The sequence below is a fragment of the Manacus vitellinus genome, unplaced genomic scaffold (assembly GCF_001715985.3).
Source record: "Manacus vitellinus isolate BGI_N305 unplaced genomic scaffold, ASM171598v3 scaffold_8_pilon, whole genome shotgun sequence".
NCBI lineage: Eukaryota > Metazoa > Chordata > Aves > Passeriformes > Pipridae > Manacus > Manacus vitellinus.
The window spans coordinates 7,762,613-7,786,235 of record NW_021940864.1 but is presented as its reverse complement, the minus strand read 5'-3'; the positions used below and the strand labels follow the sequence as shown (position 1 = coordinate 7,786,235).

At 38.9% G+C, this 23,623-nt stretch overlaps 1 protein-coding gene across 3 annotated transcripts in view; it reads right to left on the bottom strand.

Moving 5' to 3' along the window:
* The window catches only part of ESRRG (estrogen related receptor gamma), a 366,229-nt gene that overhangs the window by 310,966 nt on the left and 31,640 nt on the right, over nucleotides 1-23,623 (bottom strand). Inside the window, exon 1 of one of the 3 annotated variants that reach the window (XM_025896385.2) lies at nucleotides 22,369-22,390. The exons of the other annotated variants lie outside the window; for them this stretch is intronic. The gene's annotated coding sequence lies outside the window, so the exon portion shown is untranslated. Of the gene's footprint in view, nucleotides 1-22,368; nucleotides 22,391-23,623 lie in introns of those variants that run through there. 3 annotated transcript variants of the gene reach the window in all.

Here is a 23,623-nt window from a genome sequence, read left to right as displayed (position 1 = left end):
GTTAGACCCCTTTTTGGGGTAGTTTTGGAATCAGCTGTATTTATGATTAAAAAAAAAAAAAAAAAAAAAAAAGGACAGTTCTTTAAATGACCCAGCTGGAAAAGGATATTTTTGGTCAATGATCTATTTTTATTTCTGCTCTGCTGTTTTTCATGAAGCCTGATGACAAAGACCTGTCCTTCAAAGCTAGTCTATAGTTTCTGAATTACCATTTTCAATTACTTTCTGTAGGTGAAGTACACTACAGTTTTGTTATCAGGTTTATTTTTGTGGGTAGGAGCTCTATCAGAGCAAGTGAAATGCTTTCTAAGTTTTGCTTGTCTTATGAGAAGAGAAATGCAACACGCATTTTCAAAGGTTCTTTTAAAAAATTATCTAAAAGTTAAAATAAGAACTGTGAATTGCATTACAGTATTTAAGACACGTGTTTAAACTGTTGACTACATCCATTTCAGTTAACAAATTTATTTTATGTCACTCTTAATCAGTAGAGGTATATTTTTGTTACTATTATTGATTTTGCAGCCATGCCAGTTAATGCTATTATCCTGGATAGTACATTCTGAACAGTTACCCTTACAGACATTTTAAATAAAAACAAACATCAATTGGGAACTCAAAATGAAATCAGATCACTTTATGAACCTGAAAAACAACCTTCATACTATACCACATAGTCTTCTCTGAATGACTTTACCCAACTTTGGTAATACATAAAATACGCTTGACAAACTATGGATGAAGAGCTTATATGCTGTTTTTAATCAGATAAAATTGGCATACTGAATTCTCTAATTATTCTTTTTTAAGTGAGGAACTGAAAGTTCTCATGATAGATAGTTAAAGAGTCTCAGATATCACTATGAGAAACTTAACTTGAAGATGGGTATACAGGCTTCATCTGTATTAAAATAAATTAGCTATGCCTGGCCTAAACTCAATCATTTCTGTCTCATCAAGATGAAACAACAGATAAATCCTCAAACTGAACTTTAATTCACCGGAGAGATGTTGAATAGCTGATTGTGGAAACTCAGGACTATGCAGGATCACATTTTTCTGCAGGGTGGATACTGTCGTGGTTACCTACCGGCACTTTGATGCCATGCCATAAATCCCTACTTTTCCAGCCCCTCCAAACTTCTCAGTTCTGAATGCAGACTGCTTCTCACAACAAGGTGGTCTGTGGTCTCCTGCTGGTAGAAAACCCTTAGGTAGTAGGCAAGTCCATCAGTTTCAGCTCAATCCCCACAATTTGGAGATGGTTTGCAAAGAAGAAAACTAAAGCCACTAATAACAGAAATTTTGATACTAGGTTAGACAGTTTTCACCTGATTAGAAAATATTTGTTACCCTGCCTCCTTAAAAGGCTTACAAGCATGAGTGGTACCCTTTGCAAACCTCTGCTTTGACAGGTCAGCACCCTCAAGATATTATCATTTTAAGGTATTTGGGGCTCTAGATCTTAGAAGTCCATTAATTATGGGTTCAGTTAACAAGTTCACACACATGCCTTATCAAAATAGAACTTATCTGAATAAGGACTGGAGGAGCAATGGTAATTTTGTAGGTGAATCTGCTAGCTATCCAGATGAATTTTTAACTTAGGGAATTTTGGAAGGGGGTCTTTAAAAGTGGAGTGAGCTCAATTTAGCGTTTCTTTCTTCATTATTATTTCTCCTTTTGGACCACAGAAAGAGAAAGGAAAGAAAGAGTTCTTAGCACTTTATTTCTGCCTTAAATACATGTGATTTTTGATTTTTTATTTTTAATTAACTTCTGGTCTCCTAGCCTCTTTCTTACCCTAATATTAGTTTTATCATGGAGGAACACCCTAGAGCAGATTAGAGTTCAGTACTCTAGATTTACTCATTTTCTGTGAAAATACATGTATGTGTGTGTGTGCATGCTTGTGTGTGTGTGTGTGTTAAGGATATTAAATTCCCTCTTAAACAGATCTAATGTAAATCTGTAAATGAATTCAGGAACCTTACAAGATGGCTATGCTCTCATAGAGTGTCTTCCTTTCTTCTCAGGTCACAATGAAGGTGATGTCCTGTATCATAACGTAAGAAACAAAGAATGGCTATTTTCTCAGTGCTCACTTCACAGTAGTATGGGACTAATTAATGGGAAAGTGGAAGCAGGCAGTGGGTTTTGTGGAGCTAATTAAGATATGTGGCAGAAAAAATATGTGGATGGGCAATTTCTTCATTTTAAAGGTTTGTACAGCTAGACAGTTTTATTAGTCAACACCATGCCCTTTTTTTTCAGTCATCGGCTACATTTTTGTGAGATATAGACTCCTCAATTAATCTTTCAAAGATTGATTTTGATTTATCTCAGAGGGAGGCTGGGGGAAAAAAGCAGATGTGTATTTTTAAAGAAGCCAACAGCTTGTTCCCTTTAGTTTCTGGTTACAAAATAAGTGCATTGATTTGATCTTTTAAGCATGTTTCTATATCCTCTCCATTTAGTCTATTACTGAAGGAGGTGGGGAAGTGAATCTAAATGTCTGTTCCATTTAATTCCCCACAGACTTAAAATGCAAAGGAAATTTTTACAAAATAACAATATTAAAAAAAAAAAAAGTGTTGATCTAAAAGACTTGTTCATCAGCACACAGGAAGTCTGTGGCAGGAGTCAAGAATAGAGCTCCCAGCACTTCCAAGCTCTCACACTAGCACTGCACTCCTTGCAAGCTCTGCATTAATAAGTGACCACAACTGTACCAAAGCTTACCTACCCTGAAAGACCAGGCTCTGAGAGGACATTCTTCCATGTCACAATAAAAAGTTCCCAGAAACTATTATTTTCTCAGCCCAACATCACTCGGTGTAGCATCTTTCTTTTTCTTCCAACAGAAATGGCCAGTTGTCCAAATGACAGCCAAGGAGAAGTTTATTTTTTTTATGAGAGGGGGCCCTCTCTCGCATAAAAGCAATCTCAATGCTTTTATGAATTCTGAAGCTAGTAAGTACTATAAGTTTTGTTTAAAGGGGTGACAAATTTGGTGAGACAGACTCTTCAAAATCTAGAAAACTGCTTGTGAGTCCTTTATTTATAAAAATGAATTCATGACCCAAATACCCTAGGAGCCTCTCAGGTATCTCAGTCTGTACATCCAAAATGTGACAAGTGTTTCAAGGTCTGTCCAATATAAATCCTGATGCATATCAAATACAAGATTTTTATTAGTGCCTCTACAGTGCACCTAAATGTTGATCTGGTATGACAGTGCTGTTAAGGACAGGAAGCTCTGCTAAACAGGCCCATAATATCTTTTACAACAATGGCTGAAGCACAGGACAAAGATGCAGCAGTTTACTTCAGTTCTGGTCTTATAGTACAGCTCTGCTCATTTTCACGCTCATGCCACCTGTGCTAAAACTAGTAAGTACTCCCACCCTCAGGAGTGCACAAGTACACCTGAACTGACCGGCTTGCTCCCCTGAGACCACAGCAGAGCCATCTCTCACTGCCAGCAGATGCCTAATGCCCACTGCAGGACAGTTCTGCCTGTCGTCACCTTGGTTTCACCCTACCAAAAACTTTCCCTTCTTGTTATCAGCTGCTCAAGTCTGCTCTGCAGCAGGAACCCCACCATGCTTCCTAGCATGCTCTTCCCCATCAGAGAGGAATGGATTTGGGCACAGGGATGCAAGGCGAAGGAGAGGGATGATCTTGGTTGCGGATGTCAAATGAACAATTTTTTTTTTACAACAAAACCTGGTGCCTGTTCTCACCATGTCATGGCCCATAATGACTTACTGTCTACCAAGCATGACCAAGCAATTAGTGCAGCCGTGTCGGTGTATCTCAACAGTAATGGGGGCTCTCTTTCCATTTGCCTTCTATTGAAATCTAAGCGCTCCATTGGCCTGTGCATTTTCAGCTTGATGAATTTATTATTCCCCACTTTTTTCTTTTCTTTTTTTTTTAGCTCCTTTCTCAGGCCAGAGCTCTCCCAAAAAGCCAAGTGACTGTTTCTGAGCTTTCCCTCTCTAGGAGGGTTGGGGGTTTTTTTTCCCCTCTTTCTAGGCAGATGTCAGAAAATGTGGCATTGACTCTATCTGTTTCAAACAGCATTTCAGTACGCTTTTGGATCTATGTATATTAGACAGCAAACAATCACAACACTTGGCTTATTTATTTATTTATGTGGTAACATCCTTCAACTAATGATATTGGGGAAAATACATTTTCAAATTCAGAGGCAAGGAAACCATTCAATTCACATTCCCCAGCAAACAAATGACACCACATAAATAAAATACAAAACTATTCAACTATCATTAAAAATGTGACAGTCATCCAAAGTAGGAAATTCAACAATGTGGTTGTTGCATTTTCTCTTTAAATATTTACATGGTATGGAGATAGGATTAGGTTACCCTAAGCTTGAGTTTTCTTGGACATGTTCTTTTTCCCTCCTCAAAGGCGTGACTAGTGGAACAGAAGGGACTTTGGTTGTCTGGCATTTCTAGATGTCTGGAGGCATTTTTAGAGTACCACAGGTCTGATATACTCAAGATAGTTATTGTTATAAATCCCACAGAGAAATAAAGGCACTTTATATATGAATCAAAACATAAATTGTTTTTAACAGATGCAAGTTTTAGGAATGCCTCTGTGCTGTGGTCCAGTAGTCAGAGCAGCAAAGCAACATCTAAGCCTGGAGTTTAGTCCTACTTCTATGACAGGTGTTAGTTTTCTGCCTCCATTTCCTCCATAAAACAAGGATAACCTTTTTCCATATTAAAATAAAGCTATCATTATCTGTTTGAACTGTAGAAGAGCCTACAAAAGTCTCTTGGATGAGGTCCTTATTACACTAGATGCTGTACAAACACAGAACCACATGCTATTATAATGTGGGAGTGGCATGCTATTAATAATACATTAGGACATTTTGAAATGATTAAGCAGAAGAGTTATTTTAAAATTCTCATTCATTTCCTCCATTTAAAATAGAATGAAACTTGAACAAATAGGTAAGGAAGCTATTTGCAAAATGCCAAAACATCCTTCTGGCTTCTGTGAATGGTTAGTCTGCAGAGTAAAGGAGAAGTAACCAGCAATGACGTGTTCTTTTACTGACTCTGCCACTTATGTTACCTCTAACCCTTTTCAAACCAGTTCATTTCACTGGGGTTCAGCTTATTTGTCACTCAAGTGGATACAGCATATCACAAGGACCTAATATGGTTCAATTAAAGAAGATTCAGCCTAGAGAAGATTTAACCGGGTTTAAGGGTGGGAGTGATTATTGCACTTCATAGACTTGGGAGGTGGGGGGAAATTATAATTTATTACTTATGTGCAAATTTGACATTATTGTTAACATATATTCCCCCAGAGCCCTGGATGGACATATTTTGGAAAAATCAAATCAATAACTGATTTAATATCTGTCAAGTGCTTTGGGATCTTTATTTGAAATGAGTGTTAGAAGAGCAATATCTTATTCTCAACTCCTTAGCGTGCAAGCATGCCTTCTATTAATACTAGAACCCTTTGGAACCATTAGAGTTTATCAGCTAAATACATATTTTGGCACATTAACTAATTTTTGATTACCCAATTAGACTTTAACAGCTCCATCTATCATGTAAATTTTTCTTAATGTGCAGATTATGGACCCAATAGAACTTAATGGAGCTCCTTACAGTGTTCTGAGTCGATGCAGCTGGCACATGGACACCAACGAAAGTATTTGCCTCCAAAGTGAGAATTACACACCTATCTTCCCACGTTGCTAATGGGCGTTACGGCCTAAGTCATCCCTGGGCACTGAGACAATACAAGAGTCCCAAATGTGATCAAATTTATACCACTTTATATGTTGGCTCTCACTTATCTCCACTTCTGTCCTTCCATCTCAAAATCACATCTCCTCCAGTCAACACTGAGTCACAAGTACACAAATCAAAAACCAGGGTCATTCAACATCTACCCTATGATAAACTATGATAGTCACCAGCAGGCTATCTAGTGGATAGCCATGGTTGTGAGAAGCTGCTAGTGAAATCTGCTTCCCCATGGCATAGAGAGGCATGCTGGAGACAGTGCCTCCGTGGCATGTGTTGCTCAGCACATTCTCTCCCACCCCACTGTCTCTCAGAAGACAACAATCAGGCAGCCAAAATCAGCCCTGAGTCAGAACTTTTCCTCTCCCTCTTGCATAAGTACTATGCTATTTATCTTGTTGAGTCTTCCCCAATATACTGTCCCCGCTCACATCACACTCCCCACGCTCTTTTCCACTGTCTGCCTATGGGATGGATTTCCTGATGAAAATATGGATGCTTAAGAGCTGCTCAAAGAACATTACTCAGATCACTGGGACAACAGCTCCACAGCTGATAGTCAGAACAAAGCAGTTGGTAGAGAGAAAAAAAAAAAATTAAGTAGCAAATGTGTCTCCTTTAGTCCAGAGGCATAATGTATGATCTGGTTTTAATGCTAACCATGTTTGGCAGAAGACTGAATACAGAACCTTCTCTCAGAATCAGCAAATAATTAACTGCTAGAAATTAAATGCAGAGCTATAGGGTACATTCTGCTCCGATGGCTTTACACCTAGATCTGCCAAAATCACCAGCCACACCTGTAACAAATGGGTTTTGGTGGGCTGTCTCCTCTGCTGAAAACTCATCGAACTACTTTAGAAGTAACGCAGATTAAAACCAATGAAAATAAAGGCTACATTCACACTGACAAGAACAAATATTTCCCATGCTAAAGTAAACACTTATAAAGTTATGTAATGCATTGTTAATTGATTTTATTATTTTTTGAATCTCTCATTTCTCTCAGCCTATACACTGAAGCTAGTTTCAGCCATTCCCAGTTAGTTTCACTTTCTTTCTTTCCCTCTTCCTCAAAGGCTGTAAGTACAATACTGGAATGCTTTTATATCACAAAAATAATTCAGTTAGCATTCCTTTCCTACGAGAAATTCCTTTTCTATTGCTTCTGCAAGGAGTAATTTTTTAAAATCTTATTTGTTTCCTTACAATGTTCCTTTAATAAAGCATGATTGCTCCTCTTAAGGAAATAAGCTTTCTTTTGCTGCATATGGTCTCACCCAGTCAGTGCTTTCATTATTTTCCTGCACAAATTCCTTCCCTGATGTCTTACTCGGAGCAGCACTCGTAGGCGGGGAGCACGCGCCCAGCCTGTCCTGCTGCCACCGGCTTCTGTCAGACAATCCCTCCTCTCTGTCTGGAATGGATTTTGGAAGAGATCTACCTTGAAGAGATCTACATTTCAGTTTAATGTCACTTAAAAAACCCTAAATAAGCAGGCACACATTGTAAGCGCTGCCTGGGAAAATACTAACATTGCTGCCAATGCAGAGATTGGGTTAATTTATTTCTATATTCTGCATCCTGCCAGACAGCCTCCTGACTACCCCTCAGAGAAGTGTACTTCTTTTCAGAGGAGACAGTATGCAATGCTTTGCTTAAGGAAAAGGGAGATTTACCCTGCACCGCAGTTCTCAAACAAGGTCCTTTCTCCTTGAGTACCAAATCTTGTTTCCTGTGACGGAGCCCAGAGAGCTTAACACGGAGGCAGCCGGTCCCAAAATCCTGGCATCAAGAGCTGCCAACCAACCCAAAGTGCTCAGAGCCCTGTGCGCTCTGCCTCCCTGAGGAACAGGCCCTGAGCAGGCGTATTTACATCATCAGCCACGTCAGTAGTGAGAGAATAATGTGATTTTTGTGTAAACAATGCTCGTAAAAAGTCATAACAACAAAAACCACAGAGCAGCTACTGTTGAGAGAAGAAAATGAAACCTTTTTTAATCTATGTATTTAGATGACTACCTCTGCTGTGATAACTTAAGAACTTACTGCTTGTTCAGTCCTGTGCTGCAAAAAAACTCTTTTGTATTGAGATCTTACTCTTGGCTTTTTGCTATAAAGTTCACTTTTTTCTCAATCATCATTCTTACCTAACTTATTTTTCCATCTTGTTTCTGGGAGCTGACCTTCCTGAAAGAAACTCTGGGTGCCTGGGCAAGCATATTTATTTTACTATGCTTTGGCTGCATAAGGAAAAATAAATGAAGGTATACATTTTTAATCACACATAGGAACATTTCAGCTATGTCAACCTGTGTTCCTCTTTTTTTTTTTTTTTTTGTTATTTATTTGCAAACATTACAGGCTGTGCTAAGACGCTCTCTGCTGTTCTTCAGCTACAATGTTCTTCAGCATAAAATGTGTGTGTGTTAACTGAACATAGGTGATGGGATCTGTGCTGCCAGCTCCTGCTCTGTACAGCCATCCATGCAGCTCCAGGGATAAGACCAAGATTGGGCTTGCAGTTGTGCCAAACTGTGGGCACCAGTTGTTACACATCAGTTGCCTCATGAAAGGGACATTCCTCCTGGAAATCCCCACTGCTGCAGCTCAAAGTACAACTGTAGTATGTTTGGCATAGAAAGAGTGGTAGGAACCATTTTAAAAGTTTGTCTGATGTTTAAGATTTGATAATGAGCACAAAGTATCACCTACTTCTCAGTCAACAGGTTAAATGTGGTTCCAGGGGTGATAACTGAAGTCTTTCCTTCTATGGTAGTTATGCCAAATTTACACTATTACCACTGGAGTAATTGGCTCAAAAAGAAAAAAAACCCACAACTATAATTTCAGTATTTAAGAGTGAGACTATTGTGTTGTTAAGCATTACAGTATCCAAGTTTTCAACAGTAATTTTATCACTGAACTCAGAGCACTGTACAGTAACCTTGAGAATCCAGCTGTTCCCCAACCCTGAAACTGTCTAAATGCAGCATGTTTTTCAATTCTGACTTGAAAGTCCACATAACCTTAGAGCTGCATCTCTACTCACAACCCTATTTATCCCTCTGCAAAGGACTAGATGCAATTACATGCAATATTCACCAAAATCTATCTGGAGCCATTAACTACCTCTGCCTAAGCCCCTAAGCAGTACTACCCATGGTGTCAGGCTAAAGGGAGCTCTCAACATCAGGGTCAGCATTTGTTCTCATGCAGAAAATAACTCGGTACTGTTTGTGTCCAAAGGCATCGTCTTGTTCCTCCTGTGACAACTTGTTCCGTGTAAAATAAAACTCAGAAACTTCCATCAGTCGCTCTCCCTTCTCCCCAAGGCAGGAGAGTGCTCCAAGTCAGCACAGTCTGCTCCTCGAGAATCTGAGCACTCCTCTGTGAAATGCCAAATTCGTGCATAAATGCTAAGCATCATCACTGGACTGACCTGTAAGGTCTTTACTACCTCTGGAGTCAGGGACTTGGTCTAGTATCTCTGGGTACCCCATAATTACTTTTTAAGTTATTCTCTTTACTGTGGCATCTGCTGTACCATTTAAAATGGGTTTATGGGTAAAACACATAGAACACAATTATGAGTTAGGCATTTTCACATCTCATTTACATATCTTCCATCCTACCACATATCAGACATCATCTTTTATTTCTTGGATTATCATATAAACTTCTCAAGTACTCAACACTTCCTTCACTGTTTTATCACAGTACACCATACAGTCTTCAGGACATGAGGTGCTAACTACCACACAGTGCACAATAGCAGTCTCAGTGTGGAACGTCTTGCTTTAATAGAGAAATAAAATGATATAAGGTCATAAGCTAAGACTATCATAAAGTGCATTGCAGGTACCCTATACTTAAATACTCCCATGCTACCTCTTAACTATAAGTGAGGCAATTTGCCTAATGCCTATAGAAGTGACACAATTAATTCCCCTCCCTTAAATAATCCTACTCTTTTCTCTCTAACGTGCCTCTGTAAAAAGAATGTTTACTAAATAAAAGCAAATTTTTAGAAAACTATATCCTTAAAATCCATAGCATTAGAAATGCCATGAGTCTAAAATGAAATTTAGAAAGTCCTTTGTTCATTGTGTTCAGAAAATCACTGGAGACCCCTTTCTCTCTGAAATGGAGACAAAACCCCACAGTAGTATTATGAACACTGTAAACACACTCAGTGGACTGTCTGAAAGTGGCCTCAGCCACAAACAGCAATCTCAGCATTATTCTGTTCATGTTTCCTGCAAAGGAATCAACAACCTCCAAATTAGTCCTCCAAATTAAGATTGGAACCTTTCTGTCCTGATAGTGCAGCACTTCCATATTACGCATCAGTGTGGGTTAAGTAAAAAAGGGTCCAAGAGCATCACCAGTACCTAAGATTATTTTTAAAAAACAATCTTAATTTGAATCATTTCCCAGAGGGAAAACATTTGGAGGTTTAGTAGTATCACTTGATACAACATACTTGTGGTCAAGAGCATGGACCTCTTGTAGTACAGTTAAAAAGCTGTAAATACAGTACTTATTCCTCAATCATATCTTCAAAAGACAAGGAGAATAAAACCCCAAACAACTACCTCTTTGTAATGAACTGTACCAACCCAGCCTAAAATACCAGTACCATCATCTTCTGAAGGAAGAATTTTGGTATATCAAGCAAATCATTGCCTTTCACTGTTTACTACGGATGTCAGCTAATAGAAATAAAAGCAAAATTTCTTCCAGAAAAAGTAGGAATAATAACAAAAGTTATACTGTTATCTCACTGGGAGTTGTTTCACATAAGAAGGGAAAAAAAAAATCTAAGTTATTTCACCTGAAAATTAAACATGGAGTCCCTTAATCAACAAGTACTGGATAGTAAATATATTACCTGAAAGTTTACTCAGTCAAAAGGATGAGAAAAGGAAAATAAGAGTATGTTAAGTGTATAGTCACATTTGCTACTACATCATCTTAGATATGGGAACTGCATGGCAGTTACAATGTCAAAGCTAACAGTAGGGTCACTACTTTTGGAAATGTAATTACTTTCACTGTATAGATTATTATTAAGCAGTATAAACTGTCTGCCGTGTGCAATCACTAGTGAAAATGATAAGCAAAACACAGGGATTTTATGGTATAAATTAACATTGGTTCTGCTACTGCCAGGTGAAATTTTGCCACCAATTTCAGCCAGCGCAGCATCTGCCCTCAAATCTTGATAGAAATGAAGTTTCAGTAGTTTACCGCATCCATGTGGATGCTGATTCTTTCCAAGGCCTTTTACTGGATAGAGTTTTCATTTCAGATGAGCAATTTATCTGTTTTTCTTTTGACCCACTGGTAAGCAAACTGGGAACATGCTACCTTTTCACAACCATGATTCTTAAACAGATGGTCATCAAGGCACAGAAAACTGGGCTAGGAGTGTTGTTAAGATGTCTTGATGCGTTTTGTCCTCCTCTGTGCCTCCAGAAAGGACCATCTATGCCTGTTTCTGAAAAATTTTCAACAGAAGAAATTCCACAACAGCCCAAGTTGACTTTCTCTGGTGCTTTATCTACCTTAGAAGGTCATTGCTAATACCTAATCTGAATTTTGTTTGGTTCCGTTTAACAAATTACCTTCCCTGTTGTTTCTCACCATGGAGAATAAATCACTGACTTTCTTTTCCAACAGTCTTTTGTATTCTTGCCATGTTGTCCCTCAGAGATCTCTTTTTCTGGCCAAGCACCCCCAATATCTTCTGTATGTCCTGATAGGCCACATTTCCTCGCTTTCTTATCACCCTCATTGCTTTTCCTTTAGATTTTCACCAAATTCTCTGTTGAGGTGTGCTACCCAAATCTGTGCTTAGAGGTTTAGCTGAGCTCCTACCAAAGGCGTGAGGAGCAGAAGTCACTCCATACTACTCATGGGCTATATTTTGTATTACACCTTCATCACTTCTTATCAAGAAGAGCTCTTAATTTCAACATGAACATTTCTTCTGCCAGCTTCACAACAACTCTTAAATTCACCAGAACCTTTAACACTGTAAACAGCATTAAATTAGAAGAAGTCACATTTAATTGGCTGTCTTCACTTAGCCTACACCCCAAAATGACAGAACACTTCAGGTTTACTCCTGGAAATACATAAACAAAGGCATGCACACAGCCCAAGTACAATTAACAGAGACTTACTCTAATCTGTATACAGATGTGGATAAATAATCTACAGATATAATATAAACACCCCCACACTGAGTAGGTCTGTAACTGAGAGGTTTATCTATGTTATTAAGAATACTACAACTTTTTCAGCACCAAAAAGAGGGGAAAAAATTAGATAGCTAAATATAACCACAGTTAAAATCAGGTTCCATTCTTATGTAGTCCTGAATCTAGATAACTGTACATGTGGAAGAGACCTTTAGCATGTCTCACTTCCTGTTCCTCCTCCATGTAAACAGGTTCAACTCCTCTGAAGTCAGTCAAAACATACATGGAACGTAAATATGTGTGTTTGTGCATGTGTGTGTAAACCCAGGGTAAGTGTGAGTAGAATAAGGCCCCTTGTTGACTCAGGTCTTGCAGGTAGTTGCAGTAATAGAAAAATAAGAAAACTAATATACCGTAGTTACCTACTACACAAAAAATTCGTTATTATACTGTAATTACAGTACCTGATTATTGACGTACTGTAAAATAAACTATTATCAAGTTTTTTTACTGTTCCTTTCTATTTACAGTCATCTCTGATAAAGATTAAGCTTCCCCAAAAATGCATGATAAAGCTTCTTATCAGAGGTTTTAATGCCTCTAATAACTACTGTAATTCTGTGTGATTTAGTGCTTTGAATAATCCACCAGGATTTTTCTCTAGATCTTTAAAAGGATTGTAATGTGTACAGAGGTGTCGTAGTGATTAAATTTACAGGACACTTACCAAAACAGTGATAAGACGGGATGTTTAATTAACACATGTACACGTTGTTCAACTGTACTATCATGCAAAAATGGAAAGACCTGAATGAGACCCCTATTTTCCCGTCAAAATGTTTTAAAAAAAATTAAACAAAGGATTATCCTCACTATACAATATAGAAGCAAACATTCTGAGGGCAACAGCAAATCCAGGCAGCACCTGAGAGTGGTACCAGCCTAGTGCTGCATACCGGGTAGAGCCAAGGTCCTGGTAGCAGTTGGATGCTCCACACAGAAAGGGAAAAGTAAGTCATATATGGCAGTACATGAGAATTCACCAGCTGAGTTTCGAGATGTCATTCCTTTCACTGGTGGGTAGTTCAAGGACATTGCAGTTCTCTTCAGCTATAATGCCTGAAAATATCAATGCTTTTAAGGCTCATTGACAAAAGTCATTGTAGAAAACCAGCTGAAGGTTACCTTATCAGATGTTTTTGAACTCCATGTCTCAGAAAGGCACACAGGCACTCTAGAAAATCCCTTTTCCCTCCATCAGTAGATTTACTTAATGGCCAAGGCTATCCCTTATTTATATAACAGATAAGTAAATTTAACTAAAGCAAAGAAATGCCCCAGCAGACTAAACCCCAACAGAAAAGGGCAGCAGAGTCAACCATATAGTGAGAAGTGGAAGAGAACCTTTATATCTCTGAGGACTCTTTTCACTTTAACTTCTACTGACATTTTGTCCACTGTGATGCTAACCCAAAAAAAAAAATTGATGGAGAGATCTAAAGGTGTTATCATATACGATCAAAAGACGAAACAGAAAAGTCAAGAGGTTCATGCAACCCATATTCCCACTGGGGAAATAGTCCTTTTAATACTAGAATTGTTTTTACTTTGAAATGGAAATCCCAAAATCTGCAAGTGCAGCTGAAGTAGAGCTCACTCGTGGATGGGCAAGTGCCAGGTTGTAACAGGGCATGAGAACAGACTTTGGCTCCATGAATGGAAACATAAACCTCTCCTTTGTAAAAATGATTCTTAATGATCTCAAAGGCCTCCTGGTTTAGTATGGAAGATGAGTGCCACTTTTCTTTAGAATGAATCCCACGTATTTTGTATCACAGTCCTGGCACAGGGCTACAAAGATGAAATCATTCCTTGACCATCATTATGGCCACGCCTGCTCTGATCCGCAGTGCTAGGCAGGGGCACACAGATACTGGAAATGGTGTAACTGCCTTATTACTGTGTTCTGCACAGGCTTTTATACCCCGGTTCTCAGCAAGACTAATTATTCTAAAAGAAGTATCACACTACTGCAATTATCCTGCTCCCAAAACCTGAGTTACATCATTTAGGACACTGTGCTTCACTATTCTGGCACATCCATGCAACTTTATTTTTTGCCACAAAGATTTTTACTGGGGGGATAAAAAGTTAACAGGAACAAGTTCAGAGATCATGAACAAGATAGAACACTTAAATATAACAGGAGTATGAAATAGGCACCGAGGGTATCAAAAATCACATGCTTCTGGGTCTGACTATTTATTTACCTGGCACACAGGACTAGTTACCTGCATAATCCTTTCTCTGCAGCAGGTAAAGGTGTGGGAACTTCCTTCTTTCTTTGCTGGTAGTATTAATTGAACAGCCTGGGATGTGAGACTACGGGAAGGTTTTTTTTTCTCATCTCCATCATCAATAAATTACTCAGGTAGCTTTCAGGACTCTTAGAGGGGGCTTGAAACGTATACCCCTTTGGATGGCTACTCTCTGGATGTACCAGAATACATGATGCTCTTTTGTATAAAGCTGTAGTCCTTCTACAGGAGAAGAACTGACTTTTAAAATCAAATATACAAGTTCCTCCTGTATTACAACCTCCTCCTATTCTTCCCTTCCTGGGAAAGAATTTATAGTAGTAAACACTATTTAATGTCCCTAGTAAGGAAGACGTTGACAAATTAAAAAAAAAATAATTATCTACTCAGTGACTCAGAAATTAGCAGACTAGCCTTAGTCATTTTCTCTCTCTCTCATTAATTAATCAGAACATTTCCCAACATTTCCATATATGCCTGTTTTTTCCTTCTCTGCCCAGCAAAACTACAAGCTACTTCTAGCTGTAACAGTTAACCACTTTTTGTTATGTTTCAGCATTAGATGGAGAACAAGTAGACTTGCAACTGAGAAAAAAAAGGTGAGGGGGAGAAAAAATAAGAAGGAGAGAAAGAAAGAGAGAAAAGAGGAGGGAAAGGGGGAAAGAGAGAAGGAAAGAAAGAAAAGGTACCGCCCTTTAGGCCAAATGACTTGGAAATAGTCATCTTCACACCTCAGAAACCAAATGAGTTGTGAAATCTTCAGAAACTTTGATGATCCAGCCAGTTGCATGGAGGATGGTCTTACTCTCAGGTAAAACAATCTGGTTTAACTCCCCCTAAGCCATCCACCATCTTGAAGTTCATCATTTCAAAAGTCCAGTATTTATGTAAGCATGTCCAGCTTGCTTTCTTTTAAAGAAACTTTCCTTACCTTTCTAATCCTCCTCTGGTCTTTGCATTGTTACGGAGACAGAAGTCGCGGAAGGCAACTGAACGTATTTCACCAGGAAACGTAGGCCATATCCTTCAATATTACAGAGACAAAAATACGCTTGTTTTGATCTAACTACGTGCATTTAAAGAATTACCAGCATAACACTGGAATTGGAGAGGTCTATTTGAAGTCTGGGTGTTTCAGCTATTTTTACTGAAGCTGCCATGGATTTCAGTGGGAGCATTGCACACTGAATGGCGAAAGGAAACAACTCCCAGACCAGAGTTAACCCAGAGTTTTGTACAAAGAAAGAGATGTTCACCCTGTGGAAGGCATAGTCAAGCTGAATTGCATATGTTAAATTAAATACATCTGCACTTTGGCAGAATTTGGACAATGACTCACTTTAATTATGTAAAAATTTCAAATGGGGCAAACTCCACTGTAGTGACTCACATTAGTGCTACCACATGATCTTCTGATAACTACATCAGTATATAACTCATGTCTCTGCTGCAGAGTTTCTACAGAGAGAATGACATATTACCTGACTAGCATTAAAAGGACTCCATGTTCCCAGCAATGACTGGTACATTAAGTAATGTTTCAGAAAGTAGCATATAGTACACTGTAGCATATAGTACACCAAGCTTTTTTTCCCCTTGACACAAAACTACAGTTCCTCTAATGACAATAATTCACTGTCATTCAAAAATCAATTTTCTGTTTGTGTTTTATTTCTTTAAATTTATAGAGTAGTGGGGAAAGATTCCAGAAGTAGAAACTTACATCATTTCCTTTTCCCCAAGAAGAATTATGGTGCTGCAGACCTCCTAGGCTTCCAATCAAAGACGTTCCCACCCTGCCCTTAAGAGAGTGGCAAATACACCCTGAATACCTTAAAGCACAAAACCTTCTGCGTAGGTCTGTCTATAAGGGTACCAGACAATTTCCTGTGTTTGGCTTCACAGATATTCTTGGACTTTTCCCTGCTACCTCCTGCACCTTCCAGGTTGGTTTGGCTTGCTCGGTTCTGATGTGGACTATCAGAATAAACTGATTATGCGCTTTACGTCAGACTAACAGGACTGATGACCTTGAAATGTCCGCTGTGTAGAAAAGCTATCCTGCATTATTTGCCTCAGATTTTTAAAAGTAGCAAAACACTGTATTACTTACCTCAGGGTTGTTAATAATAGGGGGGAGTCTTTTGTTGATCTGTATCAGGTCCCTTTTCTGAGCTCTGAGAATTGCTGTTTGTATCCTGAAGTACCACTGCATTACACTCCTATTAAAGATTTGAAAAGGGGATGTCCACTACAACGGTTTCTAAACACCATTTACAGGCTTACTGAACAAGCTAACAGGACCCTTAAGTAACAAAGGGATATACAAAAGGCATTTTCACTACAAAAAGAATGTATTAATGTGACAAATACAGCCTTTGTTAATGCCAGATGCTGACTCTAGGTGTGAATGAGGCATATGATGAATGGGGTGATGAGGAGAAAGCAATCTTAATTGTGCAATTAGTTATGTTATGTTTGTGCAACGTTTTGCATAACAATTATAGGCCACTGGTAGACTAGTGGTCCAAAATTACAATCTTCCAAAGGAGTTTAAACAGCTAGGAAAGCCACTGTACCCTTCGAGAAACTCTTTTAGAAGGCTAATGAAAAATGTAAATGATGTCAAGTGGCCTTTATATGGCTTAAGTGTGCCACCGGGATGAGAAAGTGCAGTGTGCTTTCTTCAGCTGAGAGTGGTAAGAAGCAACAAGTGCAGAGGATGCCCCAAGGGGGTGCCCCAAGCCAGTGCAGTGCTAAAAAGTATGGGAGTGAAGTCTGGCCTCCAAGTGACAGAGCTGGTAGGAAATGGTTGAAGGTGTTGAGACCACTGTGTGTGGAATGGGCTGGATCAAAAAACAGTGAGCAAGAGAAGAGGATTCACAGTGTGTTCCTACTCCTTCCTAGCATCTACTAAAGAGAAAAAAAAAAGTATCTTGATTATTCTACACCCTCTCACTCCACCTTTCACTTATTTTCTTTTTCAAAGCACAACTTAACTTTTTTTTTCTAGTGATTCACAGAAAAGTTAAATTTAAAATAGGAATCCACATTAAAGCTCACTGCTACAACTGTTCCTGGGGTAGAGGTAAACCGCCCAGAATGTGATAACAACATGGGTGTTGAGTGATGATCTGCTCATAATCGGCACATCCAAGCACACAAGAGTTCATTTTATCCTTGATCTCACCCCAGGGATCCCCGCCAGTCACAGCTGATGCTGAGAGGTATAAGACATACTGCCCCATTGGCTCCATGATTATTCATTGGTTAGCACTGCTTGGGAGCAGGTGAGATGCCCTCACATGCCACTCAAAGATGTTAAACTGACACACATCACAGCTTCCCCGAGTCCTCTTCCCAGAGAATAGTGAACATGCTATCCACCAAGACAAAACTTGCCACCAATATTTGAATGGTAGTCTAATGAACATGAAGGGGAAAAAAAACCCAAAGAACCTGAAATGTCAAGGTAAGACTTGTTCCTAAACCTTTATTTATACAGGATACCTTTAAATCAGACTCTCCATTGCCTTTCGAATGTGACACTAGCACACCCTGGGAGTTCTGTTTTTAAACAGTCTGCTCATCCCTTATTCAAATAAATAGTAAGCACATAGTTCTGCTAAGTCAAGTTGTTTAGCAAAGACATTTACTTTTGCACAGAAACTCAGCCCCCGTGGTGCAGAAGAGCACAGCAGTGTGCTGTGACCCAGCTCTCAGCCAAGGGGATGAAGAAGACATCAGAACCAAAGAATAGGGCAGAGACCATTTATTCTCCACCTCAGCAAAAGGGTCCACCAAGTTTACTGGTTTTAATGTTTTGGCTGGAAGTGGGAATAGTTTTTTAAATGCTATTTTATCCAGTTACAGAAGGAAAAGGGTATCACATGACTTTGCACCCTGGATGCTGTTTGTAGAGAAGCCTTAAGTCACAGCTGGACTCCTACAAATTATTTATGATTGTAGACTGATATTGAATATACAACTTGAGGCAGAATCACAGAGAGTAGGATTGTATGCACACAGAACCAAGCTTCATATTCAGTCACATCTCTTCCAACTGACTGCAAGCATCTCTCCAGTCAATATTCAAGGCTCAAACACCTCTTGGAAATTCATTAGGAAACACAGTAAATAGGAGTCCCGAAAATTTCCATTCAGTGCAATGAGACATATCCCACTATATTATACGTTCAAAGAGGGAAGGGCAATACTCTTCTAAACCTAGCTTCTCATGAACCCAAATCCAATTACACATTCCCTTTATAACAGCCATCTCTCTTGGTGCTGCTTTACAAAATCTACATCGTAGCACCACCACCTTAAAGGTCGGCTGTGATATTTCAATAGAGAAACCATGGTTTCCTTAAAGCACTTGCATTCCTCTTGCTGCAGTCATTTTTGCTCTCTTCTATTGGTCTTGCTTAGCTCACTTTCATATGAATGTCAGATTTTGCATTTGCTGTGTGCTGTCATCTAGACTCCCGCTGTAAAGCAGTTTGTTTTTCCCCCCAGTTGGTGCACCAGATTAGCATTCCCCCTCTCCCCCTTCAGAATAGAATGTAATTAAAGATCATGGGAAAATAACACACACACTAGTCATAAAGTAAGAGAATTTCAGGTTTGGTTCTGCTTTCCAATTTTATATGCTCCACTTCACTTCCATATATACAGAGAAATATAAATGGCTTTGGTCACTGGATACCTATTAACTCCTTGTACATCAGATCCTGTGCAAAAGAGATGACAGCAAGATCCACAGCAGCTTATGAGAAAGGGCCCAAGCCTCACAGAATCACACCAAGTTTACCCAAAATGAAGTCTTTTGCCCAAATGGTTCCCTCTTCACTTACTGTGAAATGGTTATGAAACATTAGCCAGAACTGTCTCTACATTCATAGTGTACAGGAAAATGTTTCATGATCTAAGTGAATGTTTTGACCTGAGAAGCCTGCCAGAATGATCACTTTGATAGCCTTGAGGCCAATGAACCACTTGGGTCAGCAAAGGCCAGCACTGGAGGTGCAGTAGCACAGCTGGTTTGAAGCAGAGGTTGTTTTGTACATCCCCACCTCAGCAGAGGCAACTCCACCTCAGGTTTTCTGGTGGTAGAATAGAAGAGCTTATTGCCTTATGGTCCTGTAGGACCAAATGTCACCAGAAGAGAAATTAACTGCTTCTTAATTAAAAAAAAAAAAAAAAAAGAAAGAAAAAAGGTTAAACTCCTTCTATAGAAGAGGTAAAATATCATCAAATTGCCATTTATCACCACAAGAATAAGCAAAAGGCAACTGTTAATATTCACTTGAGAGGTTCGGGAAAGGAAAAAAACCTACCAGATGATCTTCCACCATGAAGGTAAGTGGCAGTGGGGAGGCAACTCAGGATCTACATTCCAAGTTCTACCACAGCTAAATCATATCCCAATTTGTCTCCTTTTCCAAAAGGATAGAAGGTAACTGAGGTCACTGAGAAAGATGATGTTCGTGCTACATCATTTGACACAGTATCACACAGAAAGAATTTATGACTTGCCCAAAGTATACAACACTGTTAGTGGTGGATTTCTAGGAAATAAGCTCCAATATCATCATGCTTACTTAACCTCAAAATTCCTCCCTCTTCCTTAGACAGAGAAGAAAGTAGATGTTTACCTTTACTGACGTTCTACTGTAATTATTTTTATGGCAATTCTCCTCCATTAGTTAGAGGATCATAATGGAATAAATAGAAAAATGAGCTCCAGCCTGACTATTTTGCATTGTAATCTAAATTAAACTAGTATTACAAATTTGTTTACATATCTCAGTTGAGCTATGCAGTTTCAAAAGTTACTTGCCAAACATAAACATATCTCCTGACGCTACATTACCCACTATGTGCAGTAAAATATATTCTAATGTAATACAATAAAACTGAAAAACCAATAAATGTTCCTATTTATTGAGAAATTGGACAAAAAATAGCTTATTGTCAGTTTTTAAAGACTGAAAATCAATAGATGATGAAAGGTTGTATTTTTTGTTACCATTAGACTGTTGACTCTAGCAATAAGTGAGATATAGATTACAACTAGAGGAGTAAAGAACTGGTGAGATATACAATTTGGAGCTTCTAGGGTTTTTGGAACCTAATTCCCAGTATTTGTGCAGCAGTGGCCATCTTGGCACTGCTGTTAATGGGCCCCGAGAGCACAGCTCCTCCATTTTGTTGACAAAGTCAGCTTTAAGTATCTTCCTATCTTTAAGAGCATTTCTAAATTACAGGGACTCCTAATCAGACTTGCATCTGCTAAGGATCACAAGTAAAGGAGATCCAGCCTTCACATATATTCATCCTGCCAATCAAAAAAAATAATCCCCAAACAGCACAGTCAAACCCCAGCTGTTACACCGCCACCTCTCAGGTCCCTGGATTAAGTCCCCCCCAGAGTGAGCTACCAAGGGGGTTCTCAAGGTCTAGCCCCACATCACCACCACCATACCAACCACCACAATCACCACCCAACACCAGAGAGAAATCAAGTTAAATTGGGATGTTCAGTTTGCAAAAACCTTTAGCTCTCGTGCATTCCTGAGTCTGAAATCCTTCCTCACATACGTAAGGTTTTCCATATCTGGGCCCTGAGCATAGAGGTCCCATTCCAGTCTGCCATCTACACACGTCTGAGTCTTACCTTAAGTACATGGGCAGAGAGGGGTCTGGAACACACAGATTTTCAGCACCCGTTTTCCCAGAAGAATTTATTCATGGGAGTCAGTTTAAAACCTGACTTTCTATATTCATTAAACAAGAAGCACACAACTGTGCAGAGGCTGGGAAGGCATTCTTGTCTCACAGTGCAAACACGGTAAAATGGAATACTAAAAAAAATATTTAGTGATAAAAAACACTGAGCTAAACATAAACACTGCATCCAGAGTCCTTAAATAGTGATGTATGCCAACATTTTTCCAAGTGAACCAGTAGGTATGACCAGTACATATAAACCCAAATATAGATATTCTACCATGACTATATTTCTAAAATCTGGAACAGAGTCTGAAAGGATGCCAATTACAATAAGGAGTTAGGACTTCTTTTAGGATTTATATTCTCTTTATATGTTTCATAATCATACAGCAGCTCAAATCTTGCTACATGAGGGTAACACAGAAAATGCCTATACTGCCTTCAGATACACAAATATTCTTCTCTGGAAAAGTGAACAGTGACCACTGGGCCTGGATTTGATGAAGAACTAGTAAAGCCAGCTGACCTGCTTCTGCAGTACCTGGTTTTACAAACTCAGAGAAGTTAGCAGTTAAAAGTCCACAAAAAAAAATTTCCAAAGACTTTCAAGGAGCTGACAGTGTGCAGAAATGGCCATCCTACTGCTGGCCCTAGTCCTGTGTTTCCACGGCATAAAACTTTTGCTTCAAATTGAGGAAAGCACAGAGATCACTAATTTACATATCATGGTTTCCTTCTGTTTTCCCAGGTAGGAAGCTATTTCTAAAAAGGGGGCTGTTACCACGTATGCATAATCACATAGCAAAAAACAGACTCATGTTGCTCCTGTAAGCTTTTGCTTAAGTATACCATGGCAAATAACTTTGATGAAATAATTTGCCCAGAGCACTGCTTGTCTGGAAGATTTCTATAATTTAACTGCAGTTCTGTAAATAATTTGGTGATAGACAGGCCATCAGCATAATTTGGTGCTAGACCCATGCAACGTTAAGGAAATGGCCAGTAGGCCAAAATTAAATCAACTGGGACCTAGTATGTACAATGCACATTAAAAACAGTCCAAATCTATTATTTTTTAGAATAAGCTTATTCAGTTTAAAGGAAGACAGTGATTTTTGCTTTGGGAATTAACACAAAGAAATGTCATGCTTCCTCTCAGCAAGGAAAAGATCACCCACATAGAGTTAATCCTTCAGATCTCCATGAAGTTGTACAATGTTTTTGCACAATAACATCCCAAACTACTGCCATGGCAAAATTATATAGCATAATATTTTGTACCAATTCTGGACTTACCGGTAACTTTCACCAAAGTATCTCAGTTCTCCTGTTCTGTTAACCTGCAAAATAACAAAAGCCATTGCCCCGATTTTTTAGTCAAGCCTTAACCAAGTCTGCAAGATAAGAGGTACAAAATTGTATGCATGGTACATTGCACCTTTAATCATCTACCTACCTGAAATACTCAAGCAAGTCGTTAAACATCTAAATGGTCCAACTACAGGTTTAAACTAAATGAGTTTTGTAGTACATTACTCTGTCCACATTATTTGAAAACTGGCATTCACATCCCCTCTCAGTCAAAGCATCATTTCAGCTACAGGCAGATCAGAAACTCAAAGTAAGCTGCAGAGCCAACAACAAGCCTAAGATTTAGCATTTCAGCCGAGAAGAAGGGAGAACAAACAAAAAAGCAGGATGCTTCCCATTCATGTTTCATGTCTGGACAAACACTTTTCCATCAGAAATGTCCGTGATCAGTATTGCTTTCCTGCATCATCAGACTGTAAATCAAGATACATTCTGGAAAGCCTCTATGATTTTTACCAAATGAGAAGGAAATAGCCGGGAAAATAATATACAAAAAAAGGCAATCAAGGCATCCCTCTCAGCTCTACTGAAAAAAAGGCCTCAAGAAGCAGATACATTTATACTTCATTTTAACTGAAAAACAAAGAAGGAGGTGAAGTATTTGGGTTAAAAGCCAGCAAAAAGTAGTACAAAAAAGCCCACCAGGTAGTGTTGCAAGAACCTCTAGATAAGCATCTTAAATCAGGGTAAATTACACACCTCATGCTGGTGACTCGGTCATGGGAAATTATGAAGCTACGTGATGTCTCATTTGTTGTGCTGAAAACAAATGTAAATAAATTACTGAGAGAATCTCATTTACATTTAGAAATTCATCCCGATGCATGACATGACTGCTGATGTTTTTTTAAATGACACTTTGAGAAGAAGTGCCACTATTAAAAACAGATCATAGCCACCTCAGCGAGAGCCTGTGCATGTGTGCGTGCGTGCGTATGTGCATGAGTGTGTAAAGGCAGATGTTCTAGAGAGATCTTTCAGATCATTGGAAAAAAGGCTTTCTTTTACTGTTGCAGAACCAAAATGGTGGTGTCAGAAGACAAAATATGTATTCTTCTGTGTATTTTCCCCCCTCCAGAAGGGGAAGCAGAAAGACAATGTTATGGATTGGCTGCTGCCACCACAACAGAAAGTACAAATACTAAAATTGTAGGAACAGAAAATAGCGTGGCACATCTCT